The sequence below is a fragment of the Euprymna scolopes genome, chromosome 42 (genome assembly GCF_053919585.1).
Source record: "Euprymna scolopes isolate OS-2025 chromosome 42, ASM5391958v1, whole genome shotgun sequence".
NCBI lineage: Eukaryota > Metazoa > Mollusca > Cephalopoda > Sepiida > Sepiolidae > Euprymna > Euprymna scolopes.
The window spans coordinates 48,027,638-48,042,637 of NC_136523.1; the positions used below are offsets into that span (position 1 = coordinate 48,027,638).

At 34.1% G+C, this 15,000-nt stretch overlaps 1 protein-coding gene across 2 annotated transcripts in view; it reads left to right on the forward strand.

The window, feature by feature from the left end:
- Nucleotides 1-15,000, forward strand: part of LOC145267091 (uncharacterized) — a 148,813-nt gene that overhangs the window by 46,853 nt on the left and 86,960 nt on the right. The gene's annotated exons all lie outside the window — the stretch shown is intronic.

Consider the following 15,000-nt stretch of genomic DNA (forward strand, 5'->3'; position numbering starts at 1 on the left):
CAGGGTCGTTTTTTAACGTGGAGAAAAGGTACAAAATTAAAAAGAGAACAAGAAATGGAAGTGCAGCATCTGAAGAACAGATACTACACTTTGATCTTGACCAAAAGGCCAAGCTTGTAAGTAACATTCAAAAACATGCAAGATTAAAGCAAAACTTTTAATTGCTCCAGTCTAGAAAGATTTCTCGTTTAGTAACAAAAAACGATGAATTTTTTCCTTTCTATAAATTCATTGGAACAATACTCGTTCAAAAACAAGATGTAATGATACTAAACCTTATGTCTAGGATCCTTATTCTAATTTCGATCAAATTTTATATTGTTTGGATTCTAGAAAATATGCCAAGATTAAGGCTTAAGCTTCAGGGTTCTTAAAAAGCGGTAGAAATTCAAAATGTCTTGCTTAACTGACATCTAATGAATATGGATCAACATTTAAGGCGAATCAGAAATATTTTAATTTTCAAATCGGCGGTTGTGACCATATTTTATCCCTTAAGAGTCCTAACATGATATGCAGTGGTTGTCGAAAGATGTGGAGAATGTCGTATATCTGGGGAGACTTATTGTCACTCAGACTCCCGGGAACACCACCAGTGAGCAGTCACTCTACTGTGTACCTAAATCTAAAGTAAACTAAATTTCCATGAACAAAGTTTCTTTCTTTCCAAGAATTTGGTTTGAAGAGATGAATATAATATAATGAATTTTACTCTCCTTTTCTCTCTCTCTCTCTCTCTCTCTCTCTCTCTCTCTCTCTTTCTCTCTCTCTCTAACCTCTAATTGTAAAGTAGTTAACTAACACAAAAAACAATACATCCTCATATATTAATGTTAACTCTAATGACCCCAAGTGCATAATTAAATAAGTACTAATTACAATTAACATTAGAATAAATAATTCTTAGCTAGCAAAGAAATATTTAACAGTAAAGGTATATATGAAAAAGACGTATATATATGTGCGTGTGGGTGTGCAATATAATTACGTACGTAAGGGATGTAAAGTTTTAATTAAATTTTTATTTTCTTAATTTTCATTCTGTCTATAATTACTAACTAGACTACCCGTGCATATTCGGGGTCGTTAGGATTCTCTGTTGGAGATTGTATCACTTTGTGTAGTTTTCGAATCCTTAGATACCCGAGAAATTTTACCTGCCACAATTCAAATTTAGATTCCGAACCGTCAAAGAAAAGACGATGGCTGGGCGCATAACTTGTTAAGATTTGAGACATTGAACAAAGATGGCGGTAGAGAAGCAGAAGCAGTGCAGTCCCGATACTGAATGTAAATTAATTGCTAGTAACAAAGATGGCGGACAAGAATCAAATGCGGTCCATGACGTAGTTAACGGCGAACTGATTAAATCCAAAATTCAACAATTTTTATAGTAACTTTGGAAGATTTTCATTGGTTGGTTAGCACAGCCGGTGGTTATAAAAACTCATCCCCCCCCATCAGCAGTTCGTCTGGTGGGGGATGTGTTTCCTAGCGGCTTCGGCTGCAGTCGCACTCGTCAAGGATTCGTTCTTAACACTCAGCCCAACGGGTGAGGGGCCGGGAACCGGCCCAGCACCTGTTGGACTGAGGTACACCGCCTGGGTAATACCTAGGAGGTCCACCCTCCCAGGCCTTGCCACCGGGCTTTCCGGTGGGGCAAGTTTATTGCTTGCTGCCTGAGGCGCCCCGACCGGGGAATGCCGACGGGGTTACTCAGGCAATTTTTAAAATTGCAGGAGTGCCCCTCCTTTAGGGGAGCCTGCGGGGTTCCCACTTTCCAGGCCTTGTGCCAAATATTGCCGATGTGGGCGGCAATTAAATAACTACCCCCCATCAGCAGTTCTTCTGAATAATAACTTTAAGAATTTACATTATTTAACAAGAGCCAGAAGGTAAACACTTTCTTATGAATATGAAGGTTTCTGCTGCCGCATGAAATACATTGCGATCTGTAAAAGCCTGATTATCCCTATTCCGAATGGTCGAAGTAGTATCTAATCAATAAATGTTTTGTTATGAACTGAAATAATCCGCTGTGAGTGGTTCAACATCCGACGTGGAGTTTGCAATAGAGACGCGGGGTTTTCTTATGTGTGTAGCCTGCACCAGAAATGGCACAATGCGTTACATTGTATTCGTCTGTCGAGATCTCGATTCGTTGTTCTCCGGATGAATATTCATTAATTATCCAACAAATCATCCCTTACAACCTGTATCAATATGTTGGAAGTGAATCAGGCATTCGAGCTGAGAATGACACGAACCAACCTTATCGGGTGAGTGAAGATGAGAGCGAAGAGGAGAAACAATAGAAGTAGTGGTCGAATGTTGAAAGAGATGAATAGAAGAAAAGAGAAAAAAAATAAATTCGTTCTTAACACTCAGTCCGACAGGTGAGGCGCCGGGAACCGGCCCAGCACCTGTCGGACTGAGGTACACCGCTTGGGTACTACCTAGGAAGTCCACCTTCCCAGGCCTTGCCACCGGGCTTTCCGGTGGGGCAAGTTAATTGCTTGTCGCCTGAGGCGCCCCTACCGGGGAATGCCGACGGGGGTGCCCAGGCAATTTTTTGTTGAGGCGAGGGTGGCCCTTCTTTAGGGGAGCTCGCCTGTTCTCTACCTTCCGGCCTTGTGCCACATTTTGCTGTAGTGGGCAGCAAATAACTACCCCACCATCAGGAGTCAAAAACTTTTCACAATGACTCATTCTTCATTTTAAAAGTTTTAAATGGTGATTTAAGTATAATTGGTTCTGACGTGGCGAGGTCTAGATCGAAGCTGAAATTTATCAGATCTCACCTGATTGATGTTTCCCTTGGTCACTTTTTTTTTCTCGTTTCTTTCTTCTTCCTGCGCCTTTTTTTAAACCTGTCCCACTTCTTTGTCGCAACTTTAATTCCTCCACACCTTTCCTCATGCTCTGATATTCGATTTGATTTTTCGTTCTTTTTTTCTAATAAATATAAATATCCGCTGTAATTTTATCACTTTTTAACCTGACACGCTCTTCTCAATTGAGAAGGCCTGTAGAGATTTGAAATATATGCGAAATATTATTAGAAATATTATTAGAAATATTATTAGAAATATTATTAGAAATGAAATAAATTAGGCTCTACGAACTTTTTTTTACACCAACAAATTCAAAGACTTTTTTCATCTAATGAACTCGTCAGATGAAATTGTTTCTGTTTTTGTTTATATAAACAAAAAACATATATACACGAGGGGCGTGCAATAAGTAATGCCCCTGACCCACTTCCCATAGCAGTAAAGCAACGAAACTTGGTACAGTTATTAGTCTTTCTCTACATAGGAACCACCTAGAGTTATGCATTCTCCCATCGTTTGATGCAGCTCTGAAGACCGTTTTTGTAGAACACCCTAGGTTGGTCCTCCAACCACGACGTGACTTCAGAAATCAAGGCTGCATCATCTGGGAAACGCTTTCCTTTCAAAAACAACTTCATGGCTGGGAAGAGGTGAAAGTCAGAGGGTGCAAGGTCAGGAGAGTAGCGAGGATGGGGTAAGATTTCATAGCCACACTCCCGTGCTTCTGATCTGGCGACATGTGAGTTGTGGACCAGAGCGTTGTCCTGCAGGAGGAGGGTACCTTTGCTGATATTGCCCCACCTCTTCATTTTGATAGCTTCCCTTAATTTCCTCAAAAGTGGACCATAATAGGCTCCTGTAATTGTGGTACCCTTTGCCAGGAAATCTGTCATCACTACTCCGTCCTGGTCCCAGAAGACTGTAAGCATGACCTTGCCAGCAGAGGGCTGCACCCTTGCCTACTTTGGAGGTGGTGAGTCCAAGTACTTCCACTGCATTGACTGGGCTTTGGTCTCTGGATCATAGTGATGGACCCAAGTTTCATCCTGTGTAATCAGTCTTTTGAAAAACTTTGACTCATCTTCTTGGCACATCTCCAAATTCATCCTCGAGCACTCGACGCATGCTTGCTTTCCACAGACCCTGTACTAATCTTGACATCTTGGGCTATTTGGCAAATAGTAATGCGCTGATCATCCAAAATGGCAGCCTCAACTTGATGGACAGATGCCTCATCAATGGCAGAAGGGGGGGCGACCAGGTCTGGGAGCTGTTTCCACAGACTTCCGGCCATGTTTGAATTCACGATGCCAGCGTTTTACAAGGTCATATGATGGGGCATTATCACTATAAGTTTCTTTCATTTCATCAAAAGTTTCCTGTGGTGGGCGTCCTTTCAAATACAAACACCGGATCACAGTTCGACATTCAACAGGCTCCGTTTCAGACCTGACTCAGTTCAAACACTTGTCAAACAGAAACCACAATTAGTTCAGAGCTGTAATTTGCCACATAACCCGTAGAGATATAAATCATTGCACATGCAAAATTTCAGCTAGATCAGGCAACTGGAAGTGGGTAAGGGGTATTACTTATTGCACGCCCCTCGTATATACTAGTATGGGGACGATGAATTGGAATAAGGAATCGGAAAAATCGACAAATTTGAGGGTATCAGAATCGGTATCAGAATCGATAAAAATTGCTGCCTATTTTCCGATACCAAAACGATTCTTTTGGTTGCCTTGATTTATTCCATTTTGTTTAAACCAAAATCTTCCATTGCTGATAAAATAATAAATATTTATTGATTTTTAAAATATCAATAAAGCTAAAATCAATAGATCATCCTCCACAAATGTAATTTTACGTTTAGAAAAATTATCTGCATATTTAACATGTGTTTTTTTGTTTGTTTGTTTGTTTGTTTTTTTTAAATCGGGCAAAATAACGACTCTATAGCTAAATATTTAGAGATTTATAAAGAATCAGAATCAGTAATTGTATCGGAATCAGGAAAAATATTGGAATCGTCCCATCACTAATATATATACACATGTACATCATTTTTACAAAAACGCTGGGGAATTGATTTATTAAGTAGGTTTAACTCCACGGAGTGAATGCGGTACTGTGGTAAATGGTGCCAGTCAAGAGTAATTTCACAAGTTGTATAGACAATAGAAAGATCCTGCACCAAATCCTCTCTACCGCTTCCTTGTAGGGCTTCATGGCTAAGTTTCTTGTTTGTGATTTTTTCTTTTTATTGTTTTTTAACATTAATTTGTAAATTTTTTTTTACCGGCAATAGACTATATACACAAGATCAAAGTATAGTATCTGTTCTTCAGGTGCTGCACTTCAATTTCTTGTTCTCACTCAGTAGAGGAAAAATCCTTCACGACTGAGACAATTTTGATTTTGGTTCCTTTTCTCCATATTAAAAAATAACCCTGATATTTAACTCTCTACTCCTGGGGAGGCATTGTGAAAAGAAACTCTTATGTATGCTCTGCTCCACGTTGGGTTCTCACACTCGAGATTTCCTACAGAAGTTGCTTTATGCAATGAGGTTCCATGATTGTGGTTTCATAATTTTTTATATATATATATATATATATATATATATATATATATATATATATATATATATATATATATATATATCTTAGGTTGAACATATGGGGAAGTGATATACAAAGTGCCATTAGCGTATTAAGCGATACTCTTTGTGTAAACAAATCGAACTTAGTCAAAACATCGTTAATTCACTACCTGCACAGTAGCAGCCGATAAGTGTAGTAGTGAGAAGCCTTAACTGTTGTTTGGAGGGGCGGGTTTCGATATACATATATATACACACACATATATACATATATATATATACACACATATATACATATACATATATATATATATACATATATACGCATATATGCACATATATATACATATATATACATACATATATAGATATATATATACATATATATATATATATATATATATATATATATATATATATATGAGAGAGAGAGAGAGAGAGAGAAAGAGTTATTGTGTATTTAGGCAGCATGTTTTCATTTAGACATACATTGTTGAACAGCATGGCGTGATTCTGCTAAATATTCTTATTTTATTTTATTTATTTATTTTATTTTTTTTTTGCTTTGTAATTTCTCCATTTTCGTGTGGTCGTTCTAATACCTCGGTCGAATTTGTGTAAGAAAGTTCCATGGTTGTTTTCGTCCATGTGTTTTTTTTTTGTTTGTTTTGTTTTTTTTTTGTTTTTTTTTTTGCAAGTACTTTCACCTGATTTTTCTTCTGTCGTTTTCAGTCAGTTTTTGATTACTGTTTCGTTTGAAATCTGGATGCTTTTATATGCTTCGGTTCAAATTACATTTAAATTACTTAAAATAGTGAAGCGTCTCGTATGTAAAAAAAAAAAAAAAAAAAAAAAGGCCAGAGGAATAGTCGGGCGAAACGTCGTGAAACAACAACTAATAAAGATGAGAATAATAGTCCGCAATAAATAAATATAAATAATACTCATCTCAATAATGAATTCCAATTAAAATAATATGTATAAAAAATATGTTTTTAACATGTTATAAACGTAGACAAAATAAATGTATAATCGTTTAAAAGTGTGATTTAAAAAAAAAAAACTTCTATATCGTTTTGTAAATCACACTTTTAAATCATTGTACATTTATTAACGATTTCTACTGTACACTCTTTAACTCTTATCCTCAAGTGGCCTCTTGGCCTTGATAAGTGGTGATGATGCCTATGTAAAACAAAAAACAAAAAATAGCCACATTTTTAACACATTAAATCTTTTTAATCTCGTGTAGCTCTTAAAAGAAATTACACCCCCCCCCCCCGGGAAATCGCCGCGCATTAAAACAATACAACATACCTTAGATTTATGGCGATTTAGCGTATTTACCGATCGTTGAAAATCTGGATCCTTTGTAATAAAAAAAAAAAAAAAATTAAAAACATTTTTTTTTTTACGTACGAGACACTTCACTATTTCAAGTAATTTAAATGCAATTTGAAATGAAGCATATGAAAGGATCCAGATTTTCAACGATCGGTAAATACGCTAAATCGCCATAAATCTAAGGTATGTTGTATTGTTTTAATGCGCGGCGATTTCCCGGGGGGGGGGGGTAATTTCTTTTAAGAGCTACACGAGATTAAAAAGATTTTGAAACTTCAATTCATAGATGAAACAAGTGGAGCATGCATGGTCTCCCGTGAGTACACAGTGAACGAGGCGTAAAAAATGACTAAGTTCAGCATTTGCCCCCCCCCCAATTTAGCCCCCAAAGTCCCCCAGGGGACGTCAAATCCTAGTGAAAATGAACAAACGGTGAGGTTTTAGGTTATAACAAATGTAAATTTGAGTTTTGCACCATGCAAAAAAAAAAAAAAAAAGAAATGACTAAGCCCATCATTATTCCCCCCTCCATTTAGCCCCAAAAGTCCCCAAGGCCTTTAAACTTGAGTTCAACACCATGCAAAACTGCTAAATAGACATACACGGAAAATTTTGGACAATAGTCCCAAAAATTGAGTGTTTTTTTATTAGCCCTAAAAGAGCCTCTGGTGCACACCCAAGAGTTATTGCCAAGTATTGACAAATAAAATTATATAGAAATCATTTAGTTACAACTTTTCAGAAAGTTTTATAAAAATCCAAGGCATCAATTTTTTTTTTTTTTTAATGAGCACAAAAGTGTCAATTTTAGCCATTTTAACCCGAAAGGCACCCCGGGGGGGCGGGGGCGGAATTTCCTGGAAAATCCGTTCTGTTATTGTTTTTTTTACTTATATTATGTTTAATGTTTGTACTAAATTAAACAAAAAAAAATTCCAAGGCGTAATTATTGAGAAAAGTGCGGACAGACGAACGGACGAACGGACAAGGGTGAATTTACAGGTCCACCCTCCTTTTCTCGGGTACCAAGAATATATTTGTGCTATATTCAAATCGCTCCCATCTTTGTACGGATTAGTTGACTCATTTGACGCACCTACTTAGATAAACAGATATACAAAGAACATTATTCGAGCCCAAGAGAATTGAAACTATTACCTATCCTCCCCCCCTAAAAATAAATTAAAGAATATCGCAAACAAAAGATCAAAGTGTAGTATCTGTTCCGGCAGATACTGCAAGCTATGACTAGCTATGACTAGCAAAGACCACATGTGGGGGCAACCCCACATGCCTGACCTTTAACCAGCTCCCATTTCCCACCTCTCGGGAGCTGGTCCCCTTTTTCCCTTCCCCCTCCCTTCACTCCTCACATTAAAAATTGGCCTTGTGCCTAATTTGCTCGTTGGGGGAGCAAATAAATACCATCTGTTCTTCAGATGCTGCACTTCCATTTCTTGTTCTCTTTCCGTGGAGCATTAGTCCTTCACGACTGAGACAATTTTAATTTTTGTACCTTTTCTCCACGTTAAAAAACGACCCTGGTGTCTAACTCTGTCCCGTGGGGAGGCATAGTAAATAGGTACAACATAACTGACATCAAATCCTTATATGAATGGAAATACCAGTTTGAACTTGTTATCATGAGCAGGTTGTTTTTTTTTTTAATTATTATATTTTTTCTTCTACGTATGATATTTCAATGGCGAAATCTATAAGCAATAAATACAACAGGACGTAAATCTTATCGTAAAAATGGACGACCCACTTGTCGACAAGTCAACACAAATTAAGCTCGTTTGATCAGTAGGCATTTTGGTGTTGTCAAGCGTTGACTGACGGTATACGTGCGGGTTTGTCGATTATGCTACGTTTTTATTTTTAAAAGGGAATCACCACTTATCAAGGCCCAGAGGCCACTCGAGGATAAGGGTTAAAGAGTGTACAGTGGTCAAGTGACAATATAGTAATCGTTAGATGTGTAAATTTGGTAAATTGGATTACTTAAGGGGAGCGGCTCATCAAGAACTTGTTTACATTGGACTTGAAGACGGCCATATTGTAGTCAGCTGGAAAGCAGAGAAAAGGAAGAGAGTTGCACAGTGTGCAGTTCAAAGAAAGAAGCTTTGTTCATGGAATCTACGTTTAGGTTTAGGCACAGATAAAGAGTGGGGGAAATTATTGAGAGTGGTTTACAACCAGACGAGTGTTTCTCGTGAATGTTTGGCGAGAGGGGACCATAGATTGGAACTCAGACGAGCACCTGCCATGAAAATAACGATAAAACAGAGACAGGCTCGCAACGTCTTTTCTGTGAGAAAGAGGTTAAAGAACGCAGTTAATTTAAATTAAATTTTAATCACGTGATCACATTTTCATTAACTGTGTGATTATGTTTTACCCATTTAAAGTTTGTAAAACACGTAAACAAACTTCTGCTCGATACCGGTGTCGACCTTTAAGAGTCCCTTTTAGTGATTACATGGTTCGGGGATATTTGTACAACTAAACGGCAAATCTGCACTTTTTGTGGGGAAGGGGGGGGTCAATTCCCGGTGCGCTAAAAGAGTTTGTATGTTGTTTGTATGTTGTTGTTTATTGTTGAGTTAGAAAGGGTGTCAGTCGCTGGATTGAACTTATTTCCCCCCCCGCTATTATTTGCATATATTTATGTAGTGAAAATTGTTTGAATAAAATTAATTCATTAGTTAATTAGTTAGTAGATGGAATTAATAATTTTATAATTTACATAAAAATTAATAATTTTATTATATCATAATTAGGATCATTTAATTCTTTTTAACTCAACAATAAACAACAACATATGCAAATAATAAATAAAATATTTATCAATATTCAAATTTTATTTTTAGCTGCAATATTTTAAGTCTAAAAAATTCTTATTTTTGACTTTACTAGAATATCTTGTTCTTTACTTTTCCAGGTTGAATTTCTTGTCCTTTACTTTTCCAGGTTTAATAAAATCTTAAGAATATTACTTTTCATGCGCGCATTTTTCCATATAATCCATGATTTTTCCAGGCATTGCTATTGTATTAATATATAAATTTATAATATTTATTAATGATTGTCAAAAAATATTAGCTCTCAAACACACATTTATGCAATATTTGTGATTCAATCACAGTAGTTCCGAGCCAGGGTCTCTACCGAGACTGCGGTTCATGAATTCGTGATCTGTATAGAGCGTAAACTAACAAAAAAGAAGATGGCACTCGGTGTCTTTTTAGATATCGTTGGAGCTTTTGACAACATACACTTCAATAGTATGTGCAAGTCGCTACGAGAACTCAATGTGCCACCAGTACTCATCCGATGGATTGAGTATATGGTGAGGCACAGAACAGTTCAAGTAGAACTACTGAGGGCAACTGTTAAAAGGGAAGTAGTTAAATGAAACCCCCAACGTGGGATTTTATCACCTTTACTATGGAACTGTATGCGGAATCCTCTTTTAAAGGAGTTTAAAAATAGGAATATTTATGCCCAGGCTGATGCTGATGACATCGCAGTGCTGGTCGCGGGTTCAAAAGCATCATTGGTCAGACGCATTGCCAAAATGGGACTACATTTTTCATCAAATGTGATAACGAAAAATTTGAGTTCATTCAAAGAATATGTATATCATAGAATTCACTAATATTTTTAATCGATAAATTCACCATTTTTTGCTATAAAATCATAAGGAGAGTTTAAAAAAAATTAGTTATTAAAAAGAAGTTCGGTTTTTTCTTATAAAAAAAAAGCGATACACGGGATTGAACCTAAAATCTTTCCACCAACCCCCGGTACTCTAACCGTTACGCTAAAATGTCATATTGGCAAAATCGCAGTAAAAAATATTTATATACAACAAAAAGTTATGCAAAATAAAAAAAAGCGTTAGTCACTTATGTACTTACTCTCCTGTTTGTGAACTAACATATTTTGTTGTAACTTTTTTTCTACTGAACCAATTTTTGAAATTTTTTTTCAAAATGTAGCTAATGAGGTGTTCTATCCAACTGTATAACCTGTTTGAAATTTGGTTGCGAACGGAATTAGTGGTGGGGGTTTCAATGTGTCTCAATTCATTCAATTTCGGACTTAAGCATATATTCAACCACTACCTTGGTTGAATGATATAGAAATAAATGAAAGATTAAAGTAAGGCACCTTTTGTATATATTTAATAAATTGTGAACAAACAAACAGACAGGAGTACGTATTTATATATGTATTATATATATATATATATATATATATATATATATATATATATATATATATATACGTATTACATATATATGCGTATTATATTTTATTTATATATGTATTATATTTTTATATTTATATATATATTATATTTATATATATATCATATTTATATATATTATATGTATTTATATATATGTGTATTATATTTTATATATGTATGTATTATATTTATATATGTATTATATATATGTATTATATTTATATATATGTATTGCATTTATTTATATGTATTATATTTATATATATGTATTATATTTATTTATATATATATATATTATATTTATTTATATATATATTATATTTATTTATATATATGTATTATATTTATATATATGTATTATATTTATATATATGTAATATATATATGTATTATATATATATGTATTATATTTATATACATGTATTATATTTATATACATGTATTATATTTATATATATATTATATATAGATATATGTATTATATATATATGTATTATATTTATATATGTATTACATTTATTTATATGTATTATATTTATATATATGTATTATATTTATATATATTATATTTATATATATATATATATATATATTATATTTATTTATATGTATTATATTTATTTATATATATGTATTATATTTTATATATGTATGCATTATATTTATATATGTATTATATTTATATATATATGCATTATATTTATATATATATGTATGATATTTATATATATGTATTATATATATGTATTATATTTATATATATGTATTACATTTATTTATATGTATTATATTTATATATATATATGTATTATAATTTATTTATATATACGTATATTTTTATATATACGTATTATATTCATATATATATATATGTATTTATATATATGTGTGTATTATATTTATATATATATGTATTATATTTATATATATGTATTTATATATATGTGTATTATATTTATATATATGTATTATATTTATATATATATATATGTATTATATTTATTTATATATACGTATGATTTTTTTATATATACGTATTATATTTATATATATATATACGTATTATATTTATATATATATATATGTATTTATACATATGTGTATTATATTTATATCTATATATGTATTATATATATGTATTATATATATATATGTGTGTGTGCGTGTGTGTGTGTGTGCGTGCGTGCGTGTGTAACATAGTACTGACGGTTGCATGCAAATGCAATTACACGTACGTGTGTATGTGTGTCTGTATGCTCCTATCTCTTCTTGAGTAAAACACGTCGTTAATGATATCGCTTGCTAATTTTTAGTTCAATGCAAAGCTCTTCGTAAATGAACAAATGGAACATTGTCAAGTAGCATTCAATATTTATAAAAAAAAACGAGTTCGACAAGCTACACCTAAAGAAGGTCGGTTGTTTCATCAGTGAAAACGTTATGAATGTAACAGAGTGCGTATGCGCGTATGGGAAAATATCAGAAACAGTCTAACGATGGATGATAAGCGACCGTATCAAAAGTAGGAGCAGCGTTTGAACGCATATGCAAATTAAGAAGTGTGTGCAAGCTGGCACGCAAAAGCAAAAGGAAAAAAAGAAAGGGACACCATGTGATCGGGAAGAAAAAAGTCGACGCCGAAGGAGACGAACATGTAAAGTGAAGACGAGAATGGACCGGTTGTTGCTAGCATGCGGTCGGAAAAAAGAAACGTGTGTTAGGTTAGATGGACATGTGGCAATGAGAGATTTGTTAAGTGATATCGAGACGAAAGAGTAACAGTAATAAACGAATTATATTTTTTAAAAAAATCCGAGTCGGATTTTTTTAATTTATGCTTGTTTATTCCTTTTCGGCGGTGTCGGACGATTTGGGGTCCAAGAGAGGTTGGAACTGTAATGAACACGGTTAATACCGTTGGAGATCACGTTTGAGACGTGGGTTAGGGTTAGGGTTAGGGTGGTGTTACAGCCATAACAATGAATAAATAAATTTTGTTGTTATTCAAAAAAAAAAAAAAAAAGCGAGTTGAACTTTGTCTGCTTTGCGACTGAAGCTACAACGTGTTGGTTCCCGGGCAACGTTACAGGGATTTTGCTGCTTGTCGAATTAGTCGGGGAGGGGGGTGTACATCGAGGAAGCACAAGGGCTGTGAGACTGTCAATTAGTGGTTAAGAAACCATCATAGTTTTATCTATAAATCTGACAGTTTTCTGATTTTTATGAACAACTTTTATGAAAAAATGTCCAAAATGAAGGCTAGATCTCAGAATATTTTAAATGCTATGTGATAGTAATTGTCTGTATTTTTTAGATGAGGTGTTTTCATTGACTGAGATTGTCGGACTGACTTCCTCATCTTGGTTGTTATAGTCACAACGTTTCGGCCGTTTTGCCCTCCGGCCTTCATCAGGTGTTTTGTATCGAATACAAAACACCTGTCGATACAAAACACCTGATGAAGGCCGGAGGGCAAAACGGCCGAAACGTTGTGACTATAACAACCAAAATGAGGAAGTCAGTCCGACAATCTCAATCAATGCTATGTGATGTTTGGAGATTCTGTAAACGTTTCATTACCAGGGCTAGGACAACAGCATATTTTTTTTAATTGTTTTGACTCTCGAATGTGTATCCGTTGATATCTTATATGCTTTTCTATAGAGTGATGTGGTTCTCAGTTGATTAACTGCGTCTAACGGTGTCGGATATATGAGAGTCAAAACAATGAAAAGAATATTCAGTTGTCATAGCCCTATTCATTACACGATTTTTTTAAAGAAGTTTTGCAATGATTTTCAAAATTTTCAGAAAAGCATTTATCTCCCTTGTTACGATACGACCTCTCCGGTTTCTTTTTTTAGCAAAGCGCTACTTTCGTTAGTTATCTTTGAAAACTATTTTCATTAATAATTAAGGGGTTGTTTTACAATCCACAGAGGAAAGAAAAATTATACAAAATACTGTTAGAACCCCCACCAAATATATGTCACGGTAACATATATATTAGGTGGGTTTCTAACAGTATTTTGTATCATTTTTTTTTAAAGCCATTATCAAACCTTTACATATTTAGGTGTCAATTCGCGGCCATTTTCTTGTTCACACTTATCGCTTGACACTATATGCTTAAACGTTCTAAAGTAAGTAAAAGCACTAAAACAAATTTTCCAGATAGGTAGAAGAGTATCTTATCTTGCCTTTGTTAACATTTATTTTTTTATATGTTTGAATTTTGACGACATTTTCGTACCCATGATTAATTTTCTACCTCGTTGCTTTTCGTAATTTTTGGATATGTTAATTACTGCGACATAAAAATTAAGGAGATGTCTTTGGCTTTTTTTTTTTTTTTTCGAATTTCGCTATTATAATTTATGCTATTTTTTAGAAAAACTTATAACGAAGAAGCACCAAATTAAAGCAAAGGAACTTAATAAAGTGAGTTCTTCAAATTCAGTAACACCGTTTACTTTCCGATAGTTTCAAAACCGGAAGTAGTTAGGATCGATAAATACGCTAAATCGCAATAAAGCTATGGTATGTTGCATAGATTTATTGCGCGACGATTTCCCAAGGCGTGTACTTTCTTTTTAAGGGCTACGCGAGATTTAAAAAGACTGGGAAATCGTGCGTCTATTTTTAAACGCCAATTAATGGCTGAAAAAAATATTTGTGTTATTTTCCGATTGCTCCCATCTTTGTTTGGATTAGTCGACTTATCTGACAGACCTACTTAGATAAACATAGAAATAGTAATTTAGTTTTAAGTCGGGTCATATTTTTATCCTCGGTGCATATATATATATATATATATATATATATATATATATATATATATATATATATATATATATATATATATATATATATATTATTCCATGAGAAAGTTTGTCAGATGCTTTTTATGGTTTTCGTTTCCTGATGGAATTCTCACTCAATTAGCGTTTCTTCCCACG